The 22,238-nt window shown below is 39.8% G+C and overlaps 1 protein-coding gene and 1 long non-coding RNA gene across 2 annotated transcripts in view; one reads left to right on the top strand and one right to left on the bottom strand.

Annotated features, from left to right (window-relative positions):
- Positions 1 to 2,148: 2,148 nt before the first annotated feature.
- LOC120023708 lies at positions 2,149 to 21,458 on the bottom strand. Its single transcript, XR_005472726.1, has 8 exons — positions 21,335 to 21,458; positions 4,154 to 4,201; positions 4,016 to 4,066; positions 3,686 to 3,839; positions 3,547 to 3,603; positions 2,930 to 2,985; positions 2,799 to 2,828; positions 2,149 to 2,599 (listed from the first exon to the last, which is right to left on the bottom strand). It is a non-coding gene; the product is annotated as an uncharacterized LOC120023708 (long non-coding RNA).
- LOC120023707 (protein Smaug homolog 1-like) overlaps positions 20,322 to 22,238 on the top strand; it is a 90,496-nt gene continuing 88,579 nt past the window's right edge. Inside the window, exon 1 of the mRNA XM_038967773.1 lies at positions 20,322 to 20,425. The gene's annotated coding sequence lies outside the window, so the exon portion shown is untranslated. The remainder of the gene's footprint in view (positions 20,426 to 22,238) is intronic.

Raw genomic sequence — 22,238 nt, 5'->3', positions numbered from 1 at the left:
ACCTGTTTTTGTTTTGTCATTATGGGGTATTGTGTGTGTGTAGATTATTTTCTCTCAATTTAATAATAAGGCTGTACCATAACAATGTGGGTAAGGGGCCTGAATACTTTCTAACTGCAGTGTATATAAATCTAATGAAATTGTATCGGTCACACACACATTTAGCAGATTTTGTTGCAAAATGCTTGTTCCTAGCTCCAACAGTGCAGTAGTATCTAAAAACGATTCACAACAATGCACAATCTAAAAATGGAAGAATGGCATTAAGAAATATATAAATATTAGATTGAGAAATGTCGGAGTGGCATTGACTAAAATACATTAGACTAGAATACAGTATATACATGAGATGAGTAAAGCAGTATGTAAACATTATTCAAGTGACCAGTGATTCTATGTATATAGGGGGTGTTCCCTTTATCCCATACATCCTGCATGTTGATTCATGGCCTTGGCAATGTAAACGCTAAAATAATGTTTGGCTTTTAAATTCCTTCTGTTCTGACTCTTCATGTGAAAGGCTATAGGCCTAATGGAATGGATGAACAGCCATGTAAATGCCTATTATTATTATTATTATTATTATTATTATTAAATGCCTTATTCTTATCACGTCTTTCCAAATCCATTTTGATTTCAATATCCCTGAGATGAATGTTGTATAATGTTATGGTTCTTACAGCAATGTAACTTGCACTTTGTTTTCAGGTTTGAATGACAGTGTATTCCCCTAAACTTATTTCAATAAAGTTGTTACTTGTTTTATATGTAAGACCAATTACCATTTGTAATTTGTTTTGGTGCAGATGTGTTAAATATACAACCCTTATAAGTGTCTGTTCATGGAACAATACATCAGCCACTTAAACAGCTGTAAATTATTTTCTACCACATTTTTATTCAAGAGCATATACCATATACACATTTTTGCTGTCTTTAAAAAAAAGAGTAATTACATGCACATGTTAAGGGTACATTTTTGCTGTATAGAGCAAATATTTCAAGAGTCTTAATAAGAATACAATTTGGATAGAGCCACAGAAAAACCTAAAATTACAGAATAAGACCAGTACGATATATCAAGTACTTTGACCAGACACCCTCAAGTCAATTTTTTTTGGTCACATACACATGGTTAGCAGATGTTATTGCAAGTGTAGCGAAATGCTTGTGCTTCTAGTTCTGACAGTGCGGTAATATCTAACAATTCCACAACTACCTAATACACACATCTAAGTAATGGCATATATGGATGAGCTGTGACTGAGCGGTGTAGGTAAGATGCAATAAATGGTATAAAATACAGTATTGAGATGAGTTATGTGAACATTAAAGTGGCCAATGATTTCGTGTATGTAGGCAGCAGCCCCTGTGTTAGTGATTGCTGTTTAACAGTGATGGCCTTGAGATAGCTGTTTTTCAATCTGTCTTAGCTTTGATGCACCTGTACTGACCTCACCTTCTGGATGGTAGCAGGGTGAACAGGCAGTGGCTCGGGTGGTTGTCCTTGATGACCCTACCTATGTTGCAAGATTGATGTAATTCTCTCCATGTCAGCAAGTTCCCCACATAGACCTAACCACATCTTGAGGGTGCATGTTCATTTTTCCAGCATTTAGTTACACATTTCATTGCTGCTGCTTAAAGAATCTATCAATTTAAATGGAGAGGATTGGAGTGTATCCACAGGAACAACACCTAGGAGATGGCATGGGTCTGGTTGAATAACACCTGTGATGTCCTGTTTAACATGGAGAACTTCGCACCAAAATATGCATGTATCCCTGGCTGCAGTGTGCAATTCAGGGCTGGGCTCAATGTGGACGGAGTCAAACGTTTGACCCCGCCCACCTTTTTGTCCATCTGATATGACAGTCACACACTGAACACACACGTTTGCGCAAGGCACACCTATTTCATTTTTGATGATCGTAAGAAATATTATAAAGTGGTACCAGCAGATGTGTTAACACGTTTTGCTTCATGCTATGAGACAAGCTACTGATGTTGTTGTGAACAGACTTATGTATGTCATGTACTGTTAAAATTGTTGATAAATGTTAACTTGAATTATATTTCATTGAGCATATACTGTTACTACCTATTCTGATTTATAATGCTATTTACTTTCCTCATGAGAATGGAGACAGACTATACCATATAGACATACTGACAAGCTGAATGTGCTTTGTACATTAAGTTATACCAGCTCCAGTAAAGAGATCAGAGACTCGGGTGACTTCTACGTCATCTTTACTAAACAACATAACACAATTTACACAGCAGACAAAAACAAGGTTTGACCACTCCTCAAAAATGTCTTCACTCCTGCTCCTCAGAAGAGGCAAAGGCAGTCATTTTCTTGTTGTCAACTGCCTCCACATAGAACATCTCAATCTCTCTGTAACATGACTGGTTCCTTGAGGAGAATATTTTCCTCTTCATCCAGGCCATCATACAACTGTAGTTCTTTAAGGGTTGTAATGCGGTCTTCCCCATCCATCCCAATTACACTAGGGAGGGAAACAGTGCCTTTAAATGTTTGGCGTTCGCACCACCTTGCTGACTCGAGGGTGTCCCTTAGAAGAACATCTGCTTCCTTGAAGAAAAATAATAAATATTAAGAGTAGTGCCTCATTGGGTGATCAAGACAAATTACACCCCACTTTCACAATACCACCATGCAAACAAAAGCCACTATTACTAAAGGGGTTTTCAGTGATATCGATAACTACTCAACAAGTCATCACAACTATTATATCTTGTCAAGTATTCAGTATTACACACAGACTACTTACCCAGTTCACAGCGCATGTTTTCAGTATCGTCTAGAAAGAAAACAGATTGTGGTCATTAAGTAATGTAAGGGAACCTCTAGGGATGTGTTTACAGGAATGCACCTTACTTTAGCTAATAGCCTATACAGTACCTGGTCCTGCAGAGCTGGATGCTGATGTGACCTCCTAGGGGGACATCTACATCATCCTGAAATATATTGGAGGGGGGGGGGGGTAAGTCTAAACATTGGTTTAAGACTATACCACTCATCATGACACCTACCTGTAGTGTGTTTTGATTTCACACCCTTTTTCCATCTTTCAACCTCTCTTCTTCAGACCTTAGTGAGTGAATGACATACAGTGGGGCAAAAAAGTATTTAGTCAGCCACCAATTGTGCAAGTTCTCCCACTTAAAAAGATGAGCAAATATCTTGCTTGAAATATTGCTTGTTTGTAGGAAATCTTGCTTGTTTGTAGGTGACCAAATACTTATTTTCCACCATAATTTGCAAATAAATTCATTAAAAATCCTACAATGTGATTTTCTGGATTTTTTTTTCTAATTTTGTCTGTCATAGTTGAAGTGTACCTATGATGAAAATTACAGGCCTCTCTCATCTTTTTAAGTGGGAGAACTTGCACAATTGGTGGCTGACTAAATACTTTTTTGCCCCACTGTACATTCAATATGAACATATATTCAGGTCAGCCTGGCCACAGTGAAAATGATTAAGAATGCAAATTAAGTTTAATGTTCAAGACTTACGGCGTGGTTCTGCAGGAAAACTAGGCACCACCGTCGCCGAATTTGCTGCATGTTTTCCTTTAAAAGAAAATCACACAATCGGATGAGTATCCCAAAAAACATATCCACTAGTGATGAGAATTTCATAATTTATACATACCTCAGTGAAATCACACTGTGCTTCCATAGCAATGTACAGAGCATACTGTAAGTTAAGTTTGATAGTTATATTAGTTATTATAACTAATAAAACTCCCCTCCAGGAATATATTTCAGGATGTAGAAGACACAGCATGTCACATCAGCATTCAGCTCTGCAGGAGTTTGATGTATGTAGTGTTAAAAACTGTAGGAAATAGGTCCCAAAGAATGTAAAGAATAATAAACAAAGTATGAGCAATAAGTGTGCGTTGCATGCTGCAAGCACAGAAAATAACTTTGTTATAACAGAAAATAGGACTTATAATATAGTGAATAGCCAGCATCTTACCATCAAAACAAACACCCCACAGTTGTTTGAGAAACCTTGCTTTGGTAGGCCCTGTGGTGTGAACAAGGTACAATTTTCAATAAAGGAATGACAATCAAATGGTACAGTTCAGTGGAATAATTTAAAGGAATATCTAACCTGATCAAAGTCCTCCAAGGTCCAGGGGACAAGATCCGAGCAATGTTTCTGAACACAGTGTAAAAAAGTACATTAACAACTTTTTATACTTCAGCATGCATAACAGTTTTGAACACAGTTGGAACTGAATTAGCCCAAGTTTCTTTCACAACATGTATGGGTGTTGCTCGACCAGAAAATGTATTTGACTACAAACACCATTTCTCACATCAATGCACTCACATGCCAAAAATATTTCCTTGGACACGGTTTCAAAGCAATGTGTATGCTTTCTTCGTAAATGTGTTTTGAAGTTTTTAAATTACCGTTTGCAGTGTGGACAAGTTACAATGGCTTTTCTTGACTTGCCATGTATGTTGGTACCAGGTTATTTCATTATTGTATATACTATGTGTAGGCTGTGTAGACTCGCTATGTGAAACAATGAAAAGTTAGATGTCATATAGTCCAAAGAAGAAAAAGCCTGGAAGGAGGAGAGATGACTAGAAATTATTCGGTGTGGATTAATTGTCGGAGTAGAGGACCTTGTGCATTTCATGTAAAATAACTCAACGTTTATATCCCATGACAAATTAGCTAGCAACAGCAAGCTAGCTAAATTTCCATGAATGTTTAATGCTTTTCGACCTGTCCCCAAATTAATACAATTGGTTCAGAGTTTGTTTTGATATTTTAAGCTGCGTGTCGTGATCGCGTTTGGTGTGGGGGAACAAAATCAATTTGCGCACAATGGCGCGCAGCCGGTTTGGGTACGGTGTTAGTCGGCATATCTTTTTTTTGCCGTTCTGTGGGCTGTCTCCATGACCAAAGGTGTAGCAGCATCGATTTCCAAGAACTCCCTCACCATCTGGTCCACAAATGTAGACATTTTCTGCCCTCTTTCTGCATTGGTTGAGACCCCCAAAATGTGAATATATTATTATGACGCAAAAGGTTTTCCAACAATTCTCCCTTCGCAATTCCTCTACCTGGCCCATTAAGTAGTTAATAGAACCTCATTTTACTTTTCAATGTGGGTCATCCGGTTATAATTTTTCTCTAGAGTAGCCTTCATGCCATTGATAGGTTTACATTTTGCAGATTGAGGTGGCTGTTTGTCGTCGAAATAACTTCTGTTCTGGGACTGGGAAACTAGTCAGGATCAAGGGAAAGATGGAGCAAAGTACAGCTAGATCCTTGATGAAAACCTGTTCCAGTGTGCTCAGGACCTCAGACTGGGGCCAAGGTTCACCTTCCAACAGGACAACGACCTTAAGCACACAGCCAAGACAACGCAGCAGTGGCTTCGGAACAAGTCTCCGAATGTCCAATTGACGATACGGCACGTATAACGTCTCATAAATTTGGTCTACAAGAGTTTAAACAATGTCAGATATCCTGAGGTTGTTGAAGATATGTACAGCCTTTTCCATTGCATGCATTAAATATTACAACTTCAATGGGTAACCAATGCAAAATACCACTTAGCCATTGTAAATAAGAATTTGTTCTTAACCGACTTGCCTAGTTAAATAAAGGTTACATTAAAAAAATACAGACTAAACTTCTGTTTCAATTGCCAGGACGAAGAGAACTGAGAAACACACTTCACGCCACTTCGATACAGCTACTAGAAGTGACTTTCATAGCAGGTTAGGAGACTGAGGTTAAGGTTAGGAAAGTGGTGAGAGAAAAAAGCGGCAATAGTACAGTTTGTCCCTCGAGTGATTAAGTGTGTACTTAATCAAAATAGTCTGAATTCATCCAACTCAAATCTAATTTTGACATTTTTAGGTCTTAGTCGCGCACATTTGGGTCACATACAAAACAATCTTAAATTGCACCATCTAACCCTGCACCTATACACTATCCCCCCCAAAACCACGATCCTACACCAGGCCGCCGGCATGGGAGGATGTAACCCCTTCTCTCAAAACTTCTTGTAGATTTGCTGCACTAAAATCTCACCGCAAAATATGTATCTGTTGCTTCAATTACCACATATACAGTATCTTCTGTGATTTCCGCTGCGCAGTGCAGTTGATCACCATGGCTATAAACGAAAGAAATCCAACCTTACTAAAACTCATCCTCTCTGGATCTCTCTCAGGCCTTCTCACTGGGGGGCTTCCAGTTGAATCACCCACCCTTGGGCTATCCTCTACTCACTACCTCAGCATAGGAAACTTTCATTCCCACTCAAACTCTGGCAATCTCAGCCTGTCTCTCTCTCACAGGGCACTTCGGCCCCAGCTGCATGGGCACCCCCACAGTTGACACACAGTGCGTTCTCTATCCCAACTGTACACTCCCTCTGACTATGCCCTCCTGCACATTTCTCACACTGTGGGATCTCCCTTCTACACACTGCTGCAACAGGTCTGAATCCTTGCCACGTAAAGCACAGTAGCGTGTTTGGAACATATGCCCTGACAGAATAGAAAATATAAAGTAAACTGACCTTATCAGGTAGACACTCTGTGTCAAAGCTCAATAAGACAGACAGGGTATTCTCAGACTTGCCATTGCCACCGGGTCCACGTTTTCACTAAACAGCGGGCGTCACAAACACCAGGAACATTATTTTTCATTTGATCCACCTCTACACTCAACGCTACCCCACTGAGCACCCCTTTGAGCGGCGCTCTGTTCGTTCCGGAGAGCAAAGCACGCCACAGGTTTCCTCTGGGTGGAGGATGCACAAAAAATAAACAAATCCACTTCTCGAAACTTTCACGTATGTATCCATTCCCAGTTTTCCCTTTACCCAGCTTGACACAAGGTATGGGTCGCCCAAAAAGTAGCAATCCACTCTTTACAAAAATCTCACTCCCACCATTCCAAAATCTTCTCCGGTAGGATTCACAGGGCAAACATTGGAAGTCTTTACCACACCGGTCGCTGCAGGTAGGCCCACTTCATCCTGGTCTGGCTCAAACTCAGAGAGCTCACCGCTGCCAACCGACTCCATTTTGAGATTCTCAAGAGAGCAAGAAGACCTAAGGTAAATAAGTAAAGTTACTTGGTTTGTATTTAGGAGACGAAGGTCTGAACTTACCGCCATTCTTACGCTTTTGTGTCATCGCACCTCCTTTGCAACAATGTTGCAATGTGTCATCTTCTCTAGTTCAATGACAACCAACGCTTCATTGAAGAATCCCTACTGCTGACCAATCACCGACGATTGGGTATAGACTTCGGCTACCGAACTTCGGCTTGCCTCAGGAAAAAATCTTGTGTGCACGAACAGCCGAAAAAATGCTTGCCTAAAACCAAAACAGTGACAAAATGTAATCAATCTATGCACGCCATAAACTGTTTTGGTCGAGAAGCATGCGGACGCCTTAATACCCACAAGGTGGCGTCCAAACCTCAGGCCTGCCTGAGTTCATCCATTGAGGAAAACAGTGAGGTGGGCCTGTTTCCACCACATACTATTGCAATACTACTATCATTATTTCAAGTAAGAAGTACAATTTTACTGGATATTATTTGCATGCTTTTTGGAAGGACTGGGCACCAAAAATATCTTCCAAAAAGAACAGCACTGGGGAAAAGAAAGAAACAATTCACAGAACAGGCGTAGGTCCAGGCCTGATGATTGCATAGGCTTACTTGAGTAAATTGTTGTCATTTTAATCATTCAAAACATACTTTTCAGCAACCAATATCGTTGCATTAAATGAAAAATATATAAATTCTGCAACTTGCAACAAATACCTTTTTATTATAAATCTAAACAAATGCATTCCATGATCCTAGAAGTATTCAATTCAAATGAATCTCAATCAATCAAATGTATTTATAAAGCCATTTTTACATCAGCAGATGTCAAAGGGCTATACAGAAACCCAGCCTAAAACCCCAAACAGCAAGAATGCAGATGTAGAAGCACGGTGGCTAGGAAAAACTCCCTAGAAAGGAAGGAATCTAGGAAGAAACCAAGAGAGCAACCAGGCTCTGAGGGGTGGCCAGTCCTCTTCTGGCTGTACCGGGTGGAGATGTATAACAGAACATGGCCATTAAGGCCAGATTGTTATTCAAGATGTTCAAACATTCTTAGATGACCAGCAGGGTCAAATAATAATCACAGCCATTGTAGAGGGTGCAACAGGTCAGTACCTCAGGAGTAAATGTCCGTTGGCTTTTCATAGCCGAGCATTCCGATGTCGAGATAGCAAGTGTGGTAGAGAGGAGGAGAAGGTCGAAAACAGCAGGTCCGGGACAAGGTAGCACATCCGGTGAACAGGTCAGGGTTCTCTAGCCGCAGGCAGAACAGTAGAAACTGGAGCAGCAGCACGACCAGGTGGACTGGGATAGCTAGGAGTCAAAGCCAGGTAGTCCTGAGGCATGATCCTAGGGCTCAGGTCCTCTGGGAGGGAGAGAGAGAGGGAGCATACATACATTCCCACAGGACACCAGATAAGACAGGAAAATTACACCAGAGATAAGACTGACCCTAGCCCCCACGACTCTAGAGAGATACAGACCACCAACTTACTACCCTGAGACAAGGCTGAGTATAGCTCAGGAAGATCTCCTCCACCGCACGAGCGCAAAACCAGACAGGAAGATCACGTCTATGACTCAACCCACTCAAATGATGCACCCCTTCGAGAGACGGCATGGAAGAGCACTAGTAAGCTAGTGACTCAGCCCCCATAATAGAGGCAGAGACAGAGAATTCCAGTGGAGGGGAGCCGGCCAGGCAGACAGGAAGTGCAGTTCGTCGTTCCAGTGCCTTGCCGTTCACATTCGCACCCCCTGGGCCAGACTACACTCAATCATAGGACCTACTGAAGAGATGAGTCTTCAATAAAGACTTAAAGGTTGAGACCGAGTCTGCGTCTCTCACATGGATAGGCAGATCATTCCATAAAAATGGAGCTCTATAGGAGAAAGCCCTGCCTCCAGCTGTTTGCTTTGAAATTCTAGGGACAATAAGGAGGCCTGCGTCTTGTGACCGTTTGGTCCTTGTAGATATGTAAGGCGGGACCAAATCGGAGAGATAGGTAGGAGCAAGCCCATGTAATGCTTTGTAGGTTAGCAGTAAAACCTTGAAATCAGCCCTTGCCTTAACAGGAAGCCAGTGTAGCACTGGAGTAATATGATCAAATTTGTTGGTTCTAGTCAGGATTCTAGCAGCAGTGTTTATCACTAACTGAAGTTTATTTAGTGCTTTATCCAGGTAGCCGGAGAGTAGAGCATTGCAGTAGTCTAATCTAGAAGTGACAAAAGCATGGATTAGCTTTTCTGCAGCTTTTTGGATAAAAAGTTTTAGATTTTTGCAATGTTACTAAGATGGAAAAAAATCTGTCTTTAATTTTCTTTATGCTCGTCAAGAGATCAGGGTCCAGAGTAACGCCGAGGTCCTTCAGTTTTATTTGAGACGACTGTACAACCATCAAGATTAATTGTCAGATTCAACAGAAGATCTTTGTTTCTTGGGACCTAAAACTAGCATCTGTTTTATCCGAGTTTAAAAGTAAAACATTTGCCGCCATCCACTTCCTTATGTCTGAAACACAGGCTTCCAGGGTAGGCAATTTTAGGGCTTCGCCATGTTTCATCAAAATGTACACCTGTGTGTTGTCCGCATAGCAGTGAAAGTTGACAATGTGTTTCCGAGTGACATCACCAAGAGGTAGAATATATAGTGAAAACAATAGTGGTCCTAAAACGGAACCTCGAGAAACGTTAACTTACAATTGATTTGTCAGAGGACAAACCATCCACAGAGACGAACTGATATCTTTCAGAAAAATAAGATCTAAACCAGGCAAGAATTTGTCTGTGTAGACCAATTATGGTTTCTAATTTCTTAAAGAATGTGGTGATTGATGGCGTCAAAAGCAGCACTTAGGTCTAGGAGCACGAGGACAGATGCAGATCCTTGGTTTGACACCATTAAAAGGTCATTTCTAACCTTCGAGTGCAGCCTCAGTGCTATGAGGTCTAAAACCAGACTGAAGCATTTCATATCCATTATGACTTTGAGAAGGCAGTGAGTTGCTGTGCAACAGGTTTTTCAAAAAAATTGAGAGGAATGGGAGATTTGATATAGCCAATTGTTTTTTTACATTTTCTGGGTCAAGGTTTGGCTTTTTCAAGAGAGGCTTTATTACTGCCACTTTTAGTGAGTTTGGTACACATCCGGTGGATAGGGAGCCATTTATTATGTTCAACATAGGAGGGCCAAGCACAGGAAGTAGCTCTTTCAGTAGTTTAGTTGGAATAGGGTCCAATATGCAGCTTGACGGTTTATAGGCCATGACTATTTTCATGAATGTGTCAAGAGGTACAGGATTAAAAAACTTGAGTGTCTCAATTGATCCTAGGTCCTGGCAGTTCTGTGCAGACTCAGGACAACTGAACTTTGGAGAAATGTGCAGATTCAAAGAGGAGTCTAATTCGCTTTCTAATGATCATGATTTTTTCATCGAAGAAGTTTTTTTTAATTTTTTTTTTTTAAATTTTTTAATTTTTCTTTCTTTCTTTTTTTTTTTTTTTTTGGGGTGGATCAGCTTAATATTGCGGAAAGAATGTTGCTTCCAATGTAATTGTCTGCATCATTTCCAATCCCCCATATTTTTTTGGGTAAATATATATATCCATACACGCATGCATACATATATACATACACATACCTATATAGACATACATACTTTTTTAAAGAATATACCTTTATTATTATTCCCCGCAACCCTACCACCGCTCCCCCAATTGGAGTAAACTAATAAACACTTCTGCTTTTACCTTCAATTTATACATCTTATACCTATTTTACAGACACAGACTACTTTATAATAGTTCTCTCTTGTTTGTTCTTAGTCCTTCCTCTATTTCTGTTGTCCATCCAATTTTATTTCCACTTGTAACTGTGCTATTTCACAAAAGCTCCGCACCTATACACATTTCACAGATCCCGTATGCCCTACATTGTTTATCTTGTTATTAGTCCCACCCTTCAGTTCCACTCAACCCTTCCCATCTATCTTCCAACATCATCCATTTCGGATTTTTATTTGCCATATATTTTTCAACTGTGCTGTGATGCTTCACAAAAGATTTGAACCTTCCTATTCTCATAGCTTCTACAGATTGTAAATTAAAAATAAACATTTTTGCTAAAATAATTATTATATTATTGATTGATTGACTATGGCTTTTCAAATCCCCCAGTATTGCTATCTGTAGCGTTAGTTCTAGGCAAAAGTTGCAATTCTTCAGCCATTCCTGGACCTGTGACCAAAAACGAGCTACATATGGACAATACCAAAATAAATGATCTAATGACTCTGCCTCCTCACAACAGAATCTGCAGAGCTGGGAAGATTGTATACCCCATATATATAACATTCTATTAGTTGCAAGAATTTTGTACAGTAATTTAAATTGAAAAATTTGAAGTTTTGAATCCGGCGTTGTTTTGCGTATCAATTCATAAACCATGTGCCATGGAATGGGTACATCGAAAATCTCTTCCCAACTATTTTGTAATTTATATGGCACAGCTGTCAGTTTTTTGGTCCTTAAATGAAATTGGTATATGTTTTTATTTATCACACTTTTCTTTAACCATTTATGTTCTTTAATACAGGGCCGACATACAAGTTCCTTACTTTTTTCCCCTTCTACTTGCCTCTTCCATTTTTGTGGTAATGCTGCAATTAATTGGTTGTAATTTTGGGTAGAGCAGACATTTCCATATGTCTGTGTTAGCTGCATGTGTGACATAACTCCACCAGTCCTATTTATGATATCATTCACAAAAATTATACCTTTTTTAAACATTTCTTCGATAAATACAGTTTTTTTATCAATTACTATATTTGAATTTAACCACAATATTTGTTGTACTATTTGTTCCGTCCTTTCAGGTGGATTAAACTGAAATTGCAACCAACTTTCTAAGGCTTGTTTAAAAAATAAGGATATTTTGGAGATTATTTCCTTTTCAAACAACCGAAAGTGAGCAGGTGTAATCTGAATAAAGGGAAAAAGGCCCTTCTTGAACATAGGATGAGACATTCGTACCAATTTACTAGAGAACCAGTTTGGATTTAAGTATAACTTTTGTATGACTGATGCCTTTAGTGAGAGGTCTAATGCTTTAATATTTAATAATTTCTGCCCTCCGAATTCATATTCGTTATATAAATAGGCCCTTTTAATTTTATCTGGCTTGCCGTTCCAAATAAAATGGAATATTTTTTGTTCATATAATTTAAAAAGCAGGTCACTAGGTGTAGGCAAAACCATAAGCAAATAGGTAAACTGTGATATGACTAAAGAGTTAATCAGGGTGATTTTTCCACAAATAGACAAGTATTTTCCTTTCCATGGTAGCAAGATCTTATCTATTTTTGCTAACTTTCTATAAAAATTTATTGGAGTGAGATCATTTCTTTCTTTTGGGATTTTTATACCGAGTATGTCCACATCTCCGTCAGACCATTTAATTGGTAAACTACATGGCAATATAAAATGTGTATTTTTTAGTGATCCAATACGTAATATGGTACATTTATCATAATTTGGTTTTAATCCAGAGAGGATAGCAAAGGTATCTAGATCCTCTATGAGGCCGTGGAGAGACTCTAGTTGTGGTTTTAAAAGAAAACATGAATCATCAGCGTACAATGACACCTTAGTTTTTAAGCCACGGATTTCTAATCCATTAATATTAATGTTTGATCTAATTTTAACAGCTAACATTTCGATGGCAATAATAAATAGATATGCCGATAGTGGACAACCTTGTTTTACTCCTCTAGATAGTTTAAAACTTTCTGAGATGTAGCCATTATTTACTATTTTACACCTAGGGTTACTATACATAATTTTAACCCATTTTATAAGAGATTCCCCAAAATTGAAATATTCTAGGCATTTATATATAAACTCCAGTCGTACTTTATCAAAAGCCTTTTCAAAATCAGCTATGAAAACCAGACCTGGTGTCCCCGATATTTCATAGTGTTCTATTGTTTCCAGTACTTGCCTTATATTATCTCCAATGTATCGTCCATGTAAAAAACCTGTCTGATTAGGATGAATAATATCTGACAAAACTTTTTTTATTCTATGCGCCAAGCATTTTGCTAGGATTTTTGCATCACAACACTGAAGTGTAAGAGGTCTCCAATTTTTTAATTGGACTGGATCTTTATATATACCACTTGGGTCCTGTTTCAGTAATAACGATATCAGACCTTCTTGTTGCGTGTCTGATAATCTACCATTTATATAGGAGTGGTTAAAACAAGCTAATAATGGTCCTTTGAGTATATCAAAAAAAGTTTTGTATACTTCCACTGGTATGCCATCCAGCCCTGGAGTTTTCCCATCCTTAAAGGCCCCAATTGCATCAAGCAGTTCCTCCTCTGTAATTTGGCCTTCACATGAGTCTTTCTGTACAGATGTTAATTTTACATTATTAATAGGAAAAAAATCCATACAATTAGTTTCAGTTAGTGGAGATGGAGGAGCCTGAAACGAAAACATATTCTTAAAGTACTTTACTTCCTCTTTCAAAATATCATTTGGTGAATCATGCGTGACTCCATCATTTGTAACAAGTTTTAATACATTTTTTTTGGTAGCATTTCTATATTGAAGATTGAAAAAGAATTTGGTGCATTTTTCCCCATATTCCATCCAGTTCGCTTTATTTTTATAATATATTACACTGGATCTTTCTTGAATAAGTTCCTCCATTTCTTTTTGTTTTTCCTCTAACTTATTCTGTGCCTCTATGGTACTGTTTTTATTGCTATCTAACTGTACTGTTAGTCCTTCAATTTCCTTTGTTAATATGGACTCTTTTGATCTAAATTCCCTTTGTTTTATAGATGAGTACTGAATTGCATGGCCTCTAAAGGCACACTTAAAAGTGTCCCATACAATAAGGGGATCTGCTGTACCTATGTTATGTCTGAAAAAGTCAGTTATAAAATCTTCTGTCCTAGTTCTAAACAATTTATCATCTAGTAGACTTTGATTAAATTTCCAATATCCTCGCCCACGTGGAAATTCTGTAAGAGAAATATATATGCCAATTATGTGATGATCCGACCGCATTCTGTCCCCTATCAACACTTTTTTAACTTTTGGTGCCAGAGAGAATGGTATAAGAAAGTAGTCAAGACGACTAGCTTGATTCAGCCTCCGCCATGTATATCTCACTAAATCAGGGTATTTAAGTCTCCATATATCCACTAATTCCAATATATCCATGACATTCATGATTTCCTTAAGTGCCTGAGGGTGATAGTTTGTAGTGTGATTTCCTTTCCGGTCTATAGAGGTATTTAAGACCGTATTAAAATCTCCTACTATAATAATAGAGTCTAGTGTTGCTTGTAGAGTTGATCAATTCTTATATATATTTTCAAAGAAGCTTGGATCATCATTATTCGGACCGTATAGGTTAACAAGCCATATTTGTTTATTGTCCAATAACATATTTAAAATAATCCATCTACCTTGAGGATCTGTTTGGACAATTTGCACATTTGGATCAAAATTATTGTTAATTAAAACCATCACCCCTTTTGAATTTCTTTTCTCATCGAAGAAGTTAATGAATTTATCACTGCTGAAGTGAAAGCTATCCTCTCTTGTTGAATGCTGCTTTTTAGTTAGCTTTGCGACAGTATCAAATACATTTTGGATTGTTCTTATTCTCCTCAAATTAGGATGATCGAGCAGTAGTGAGGGCTCTTCGATATTGCACAGTACCGTCTTTCCAAGCTAGTCGGAAGACTTCCAGTTTGGTGTGGCGCCATTTCCATTCCAATTTTCTGGAAGCCTGCTTCAGAGCATGGGTATTTTCTGTAAACCAGGGAGCAAATGTCTTGTGACGAATGTTTCTAGGGGTGCGACTGCATCTAGGGTATTATGCAAGGTTAAATTAAGATCCTCAGTTGGGTGGTTAACCGATTTTTGTACTCCGACGTCCTTGGGTAGGTGGAGGGAGTCTGGAAGGGCATCTAGGAATCTTTGAGTTGTCTGAGAATTTATAGCACGGCTTTTGATGATCCTTGGTTGGGGTCTGAGCAGATTATTTGTTGCGATTGTAAACGTAATAAAATGGTGGCCCGATAGTCCAGCATAATGAGGAAAAACATTTAGATCCACAATATTTATTCCATGGGACAAAACTAGATGCAGGGTATGACTGTGGCAATGAGTAAATCCAGAGACCTGTTTGACAAAACCCACTGAGTTGATGATGGCTCCAAAAGCCTTTTGGAGGTATCTGCCATAACTACAAGGTCTGATAGGAATTCAGGGAACTCAGTGAGGAACGCTGTATACGGCCCAGGAGGCCTGTAAACAGTAGCTATAGAAAGTGATTGAGTAGGCTGCATAGATTTCATGACTAGAAGCTCAAAAGACAAAAATATATATATTTTTTGTAAATCGAAATTTGCTGTCATAAATGTTAGCAACACCTCTGCCTTTTAACGGGATACGGTCACTAGTGTAACCAGGAGGATAGGCCTAATTTAACGTTCATCAGGCTTGAGCCATGTTTCAATCAGGCCAATCACATCAAGATTATGATCAGTCAGTGGCGACCCGTCATTCAGGGCACCTGTTTTGAGCCCAACATTTTTTGCAAAAAAAACCAGTCACATCAGTTTGTAAACAATTAAAAAATATATATCATTGAGTTAATAAAGCCACATACAAACATGGTCGCTTTAGTTGAGTAAGCAGCTCCAAAATGCAGATAGCCAGGTGTAGTGGTGGTAAGGATTCACTCCATGGTGCTGAAAAGAAAGCTCTGCTGTTGGGACAGCTTTATGTAGGCCCTAACAGTTCGTGAGCACCGTTTGTCACCGTTATAGTGCTATTAATGTATTGTTTAGGGTTGTGTAGTGACTTTGCTGGCATGCATCTAAAACATTTGAGTTTGCCCCACCAACATTTATATGCTAAAATCGCCACTGTGATCAGTGATTAGTTGATTGACTATGACTGCCTTGGAAGTGAGGGATCTAACATTAAGTAACCATATTTTGAGATGTGAGATACCACAATCTCTTTCAATAATGACAGGAATGGAGGAGGTCTTTATTCCAGTGAGATTGCTAAGGCGAACACCGCCATGTTTTGTTTTGCTCAACCTAGATCGAGGCACAGACACGGTCTCAATGGGGATAGCTGAGCTGACTACACTGCCTGCTAGTGGCAGATTCCACTAAGCTGGCAGGCTGGCTAACAGCCTGCTGCCTGGCCTGCACCATCTCTTATTGTGGAGTTAGAGGAATAAGAGCCCTGTCTATGTTCATAGATAAGATGAGAGCACCCCCCAGCTAGGATGGAGTCTGTCACTCCTCAGCAAGCCAGGCTTGGTCCTCTTTGTGGGCGAGTCCCAGAAAGAGGGTAAATAATCTACAAATTCTATCTTTTGGGAGGGGCAGAAAACAGTTAAAATCAAATCAAAGTTTATTTGTCACGTGCGCCGAATACAACAGGTGTAGTAGACCTTACAGTGAAATGCTTACTTACAGGCTCTAACCAATAGTGCAAAAAAGGTGTTAGGGTGAACAGTAGGTACGTAAAGAAATAAAACAACAGTAAAAAGACAGGCTATATACAGTAGCAAGGCTATAAAAGTAGCGAGGCTACATACAGACACCAGTTAGTCAGGCTGATTGAGGTAGTATGTACATGTAGATATGGTTAAAGTGACTATGCATTTATGATGAACAGAGAGTAGCAGTAGCATAAAAGAGGGGTTGGCAGAACCAGCGATTGACTTGTGAGACTGCTGTAGAGCTCATCACTCCCCCTTACTGGGAGGGGGCCAGAGACAAATACTCAATGCCGACATCTTTCTAGCTGACTTGAAGCTATGTTGCACTTGGTGACCTCTGACTGTTTCATCCTAACATTGTTGGTGCCGACGTGAATAACATTATCCGTATACTCTCTAAACTCGCCAGTTTTAGCCTTAGCCAGCACCATCTTCAGATTAGCCTTTACGTCGGTGGCCCTGTCCCCTGGTAAACAGTGTATGATCACTGGATTATTATTTTTAAGTCTATTGTAGGTAATGGAGTCGCCGTTGACTAGGGTTTTCAATTTGTCAGAGCTAATGGTGGGAGTCTTCGGTGGCTCAGACCCCGTAACCAGAGAAGGCTCGGCCTCTGACTCCGACTCGTTGCTTAATGGGGGGACCCGGTTGAAAGTTTCTGTCGGCTGAATGAGCGATACCGGTTGAGCATGCCGACAGTATTTCTTTCCAGAAGCCTTGAGAAAATTGTCCGGCTGCTGGGACTGTGCGGGGGATTTATACTACTATCTGTACTTACTGGTGGCACAGACACTGTTTCATCCTTTCCTACACTTAAATTACCCTTGCATAACGATGGCATCTGAAGATATGCTTGAAACACGGCTATCCTCACCATAAGGCGATAGTTCTGTATATTATGAGTACAGCAACTGCAATTAGATGACATAGTGTTGATGTTACTTAGCTTTTTCGGCTGGTGGAGGTCCTGTAGAACAATGGCCAGATAAAGCGTCAGGGGTGAAAAAGTTGAATGAAAAAAGTAGAGCGAGGGGGAAAAAGACGTTGGTAAATGTATTAAAAGCAAAAACCGAAAAGTTTGGCAGATAGCCAAGTAGCAACAAACAGCACAATTTAGGACCCTAAAAATTAAGTTGATATAGTTTTCATGCTATAATATCTCAATGCAGAGGTCAACTGTAGGCCAATTGCCACCTTGTCAGATATCAATCCAATTTGTGATGGCTTGAGCTTTTGACTGATTCAAGAGAACTGTCCACTTCCCCACTGGTAAAACGTCTATTCTTTCCCCCCCTCCACTTCTTTTAGTCAATATTGAGCACACTCAGCTGAAGGCAGTAAGGGTGCATTGTGTGACAGAAAAGGACACTGCTATCAAACAATGGCCCAAGAATGCATTTGAGGCCCTATCATGTATCTGTACAAGTGGTGGGCCTCGCCATTCAAATCAGCCTTCCCTATAGAGGCCCAATTTAGGATTATTTTTCCCCATTCATAACCCAAAAATGTTTATTGTTTTACCTTTGTTCAAATGTAACATGTGCTCATGTTACGGACAAACTGAATTGGTCCACCCACACAGACAGCGTTGTGAAGAAGGCGCAGCAGCGCCTCTTCAACCTCAGGAGGCTGAAGAAATTCGGCTTGTCACCAAAAGCACTCACAAACTTCTACAGATGCACAATCGAGAGCATCCTGTCGGGCTGTATCACCGCCTGGTACGGCAACTGCTCCGCCCACAACCGTAAGGCTCTCCAGAGGGTAGTGAGGTCTGCACAACGCATCACCGGGGGCAAACTACCTGCCCTCCAGGACACCTACACCACCCGATGTCACAGGAAGGCCATAAAGATCATCAAGGACAACAACCACCCAAGCCACTGCCTGTTCACCCCGCTATCATCCAGAAGGCGAGGTCAGTACAGGTGCATCAAAGCAGGGACCGAGAGACTGAAAAACAGCTTCTATCTCAAGGCCATCAGACTGTTAAACAGCCACCACTAACATTTAGCGGCCGCTGCCAACATACTGACTCAACTCCAGCCACTTTAATAATGGGAATTGATGGAAATTATGTAAAAATGTACCACTAGCCACTTTAAACAATGCCACTTAATATAATGTTTACATACCCTACATTACTCATCTCATATGTATATGTATAACCTGTACTCTATATCATCTACTGCATCTTGCCATCTTTATGTAATACATGTATCACTAGCCACTTTAAACTATGCCACTTTATGTTTACATACCCTACATTACTCATCTCATATGTATATACTGTACTCTATACCATCTACTTCATATCCACTGGCACCCCAATGGTGGAACAAACTCCCTCACGACGCCAGGTCAGCGGAGTCAATCACCACCTTCCGGAGACACCTGAAACCCCACCTCTTTAAGGAATACCTAGGATAGGATAAAGTAATCCTTCTAACCCCCCCCCCCCCCCCCTTAAAATATTTAGATGCACTATTGTAAAGTGGTTGTTCCACTGGATATCATAAGGTGAATGCACCAATTTGTAAGTCGCTCTGGATAAGAGCATCTGCTAAATGACTTAAATGTAAATGTTAAATGTACTGCATCTTGCCTATGCCGTTCTGTACCATCACTCATTCATATATCTTTATGTACATATTCTTTATCCCTTTGCACTTGTGTGTATAAGGTAGTAGTTGTGGAATTGTTAGGTTAGATTACTTGTTGGTTATTACTGCATTGTCGGAACTAGAAGCATAAGCATTTCGCTACACTCGCATTAACATCTGCTAACCATGTGTATGTGACAAATTTGATTTGATTTGATGTAAAATCAATGAATGAATGAGGAATACATTGATGTAGTCAAACCATCAAAGCACTGGCAGTATAGGCTACATTAAAAACATCAAGGTTTTACACACAAAACAATTGAATTCTATTTCAGGAGACAGATAAATATAATGTATGACCAGAGCACTTAGTGTCTTTATTTTGCTCACTGCTACTGTAACTCGACACATTGTATCAGCTGCTGCATTGCTATAACTCGATACTCTCATTGAAACAATGTATGAAATATATTTTTTGCTTTCAATTCAACCAAACGGTAGGATGGAGGGTGAGGCCCTCTGCTGGATGGAATGCACACATCAGAGATACATTTACAATGAAGAACTTCATGAATAGGGAGGCAGGCACTCCTCTTTAATTGATATCATTTCTCTTCATACTGTATGTGTAGTAACTACTGCTTAATGATCAACCCCGAGAAAAATGGACCCGATATGATTTAAAGTGTAGAAATGTAGTTGAAAGTATTGTACAGATAAGTGAAAGGGCCAAATTGAAGCAACTCCCGCCCTGTTTTACATTCATACACATGGTCACTTTTTGTTTTGATTTTGTCCACTTTGCTATGGAAACCTTTTTTCTTCAAAAATGTGCTAATCCCTGTCAGTTGTCTCGGTTGCTGTTAGGCTATGTGATCTGTCCCTAACTCCATTCTCTATTTTTGTGCTTCCTTGTGCTGCCAAGCCCCTGACGTAATGCTTCGTGTTAATTATTAGCATGTGGAAAGCAATGCCGAGACTCGCCTCTGGTAAAACAAGAGTAGCTTAACTGTAGGGAGAATAGTTAGTCAAGATGGCAAAACACACAGATCCGGAGTGAAGGGGCACCGCTCCCCACAATTGTGTACTTTGTTGCGCCCCGTCCTGCGACCAACACAACCGATACAACTGTGCCTAGAAGTGAGTAGCCTAACGTTTTAACAATTTTCTTTGCAACTTTTAACAAGCTTCTGGAGTATTTTTGTAGACTCTTGTTTGAGCTGCTCTCTTGTTGGCTGTCCAGTAGGACACCTGCAATATAGAAAATGTGCTACTAAGTACTAACCTAAAAAAATGTGATACAATAAAAAGAAAATCTCGGAGAATACAAATATATCCAGCTGGACATTTATTTTGTAGACATTGACGGTTGATATTTACGCGTATAAATAAGCGTCGGAATGGTTAACGCGCGGTTCTGGATCTCAGGAGTTTATGGAAACTAGTATGAATATGTGTAGAATTACAGTGTAGCATAGCTATGCATCGGCCACATTTTGGGAATGTTCTAAGACTCCGCATTTGAACTCAATTATTTCACGTAGAGCCAAGTATTCATTTTCCTCGAGACGAATCGCATCACCTCCACATTTTACAAATGATCTAGCCTATCCTCGGTGCTCATGTAGGGCTATGATTGCCCCAATGCTGATGATGCAAAGTGGCCGTTTTTGAGACCCGTTAGTGCTGACATGGGGACTTTATTTTAAGGTACGACATTGAATACGAATGCTGTCTTTTCATGCGAGGTTATTTGTGTCGCGTCGACGTTGGCAGTCCACAGATTATACAGTCTACAGGCTATCTTCGAAACAATGTGTGGTGGAATTTAGTCATTTATGCTTCATCATATAGTACAGCACACCGATGCTTTGAACATAACTCATTCATAGACGCTAACTACCTTTCGCGCCTTCCGACGATAGGCTTCGATCTACTGTTCTGAACGTTAAAACGCATTACTTGCGGTAAAGTTTTTGGGGAAAGGGGACATATCTTTCATATCGGTGAGAAATAATTCTCAATTCAAATGTTGAAATTACTACACACCTTTTTATAGGGTTAGTGTTCCCACACGGCCATATCTTCATGTTACAGCGCTTGTTTCTGGAAGACAGCTACCTAGCTTGCTCCTGACACCTGTGTGTGACGGTGTCCACATACATGGGTTCAGTTTGCCCCTAGGTGAATCGAACGTATGTGCTTGCATAGGCTACTCCCAAAATAGCTTCGCTTGACAAATTAGAACACTGTTTGTTCCTCCTGAGCCACCATAGCAACAACATAGCCAGAAACACTTCCTCAAAATAGTTTGAATGATCTAAGATAAATCAAGAAATCTGTCATTACTTTTGAGGTTTTTGCCAAGGAGGTCTTGGGGTATTTTCACACAGTCCTTTTTAAAGGAACCGATGTTAGTCCTCTGGGGTAAAAAAAGCGAAATAACTGGGGTCTCTTTGTATTCACACTCGCCTAGCCTTTGAATGAGGACTCAACTCTTCTGCCAGTTCACGTAACCCATTTTGTTTTATTATTTACATTGACAGCCTAGGAACAGTGGGTTAACTGCCTTGTTCAGGGGCAGGATGGCCTTGTCCGCTCTGGGATTCGATCCAGTAACCTTTCGGTTACTGGCCCAAGGGGCAGAATGACAGATTTTTACCTTGTCCGCTCTGGGATTCGATCCAGTAACCTTTTGGTTACTGCCTACTTACATTTTGTAATAATTGTATTCAGAAGATACAGAAGACATGTAAATATTATTGGTAACAGAATAAATAACAGAATAAATAATGCTGTAATTGAAAATTGTACAGCCAATGTAGGCTACTGCCCCTTTTAAAAGCTAGAATAGATTTTGTATGCTACAGTATTTTGTGATTCTTACCAAATATGTTGTCTTCTCACAACATTCAAACCCCACAATCGAATAAACAGCTTACGAAGCTCTCTT

Source organism: Salvelinus namaycush, chromosome 28 (assembly GCF_016432855.1).
Source record: "Salvelinus namaycush isolate Seneca chromosome 28, SaNama_1.0, whole genome shotgun sequence".
In the NCBI taxonomy this organism is placed as follows: Eukaryota; Metazoa; Chordata; class Actinopteri; order Salmoniformes; family Salmonidae; genus Salvelinus; species Salvelinus namaycush.
Note: the sequence above shows the minus strand (reverse complement) of the source record. Positions and strands in the feature narration are given on the sequence as shown.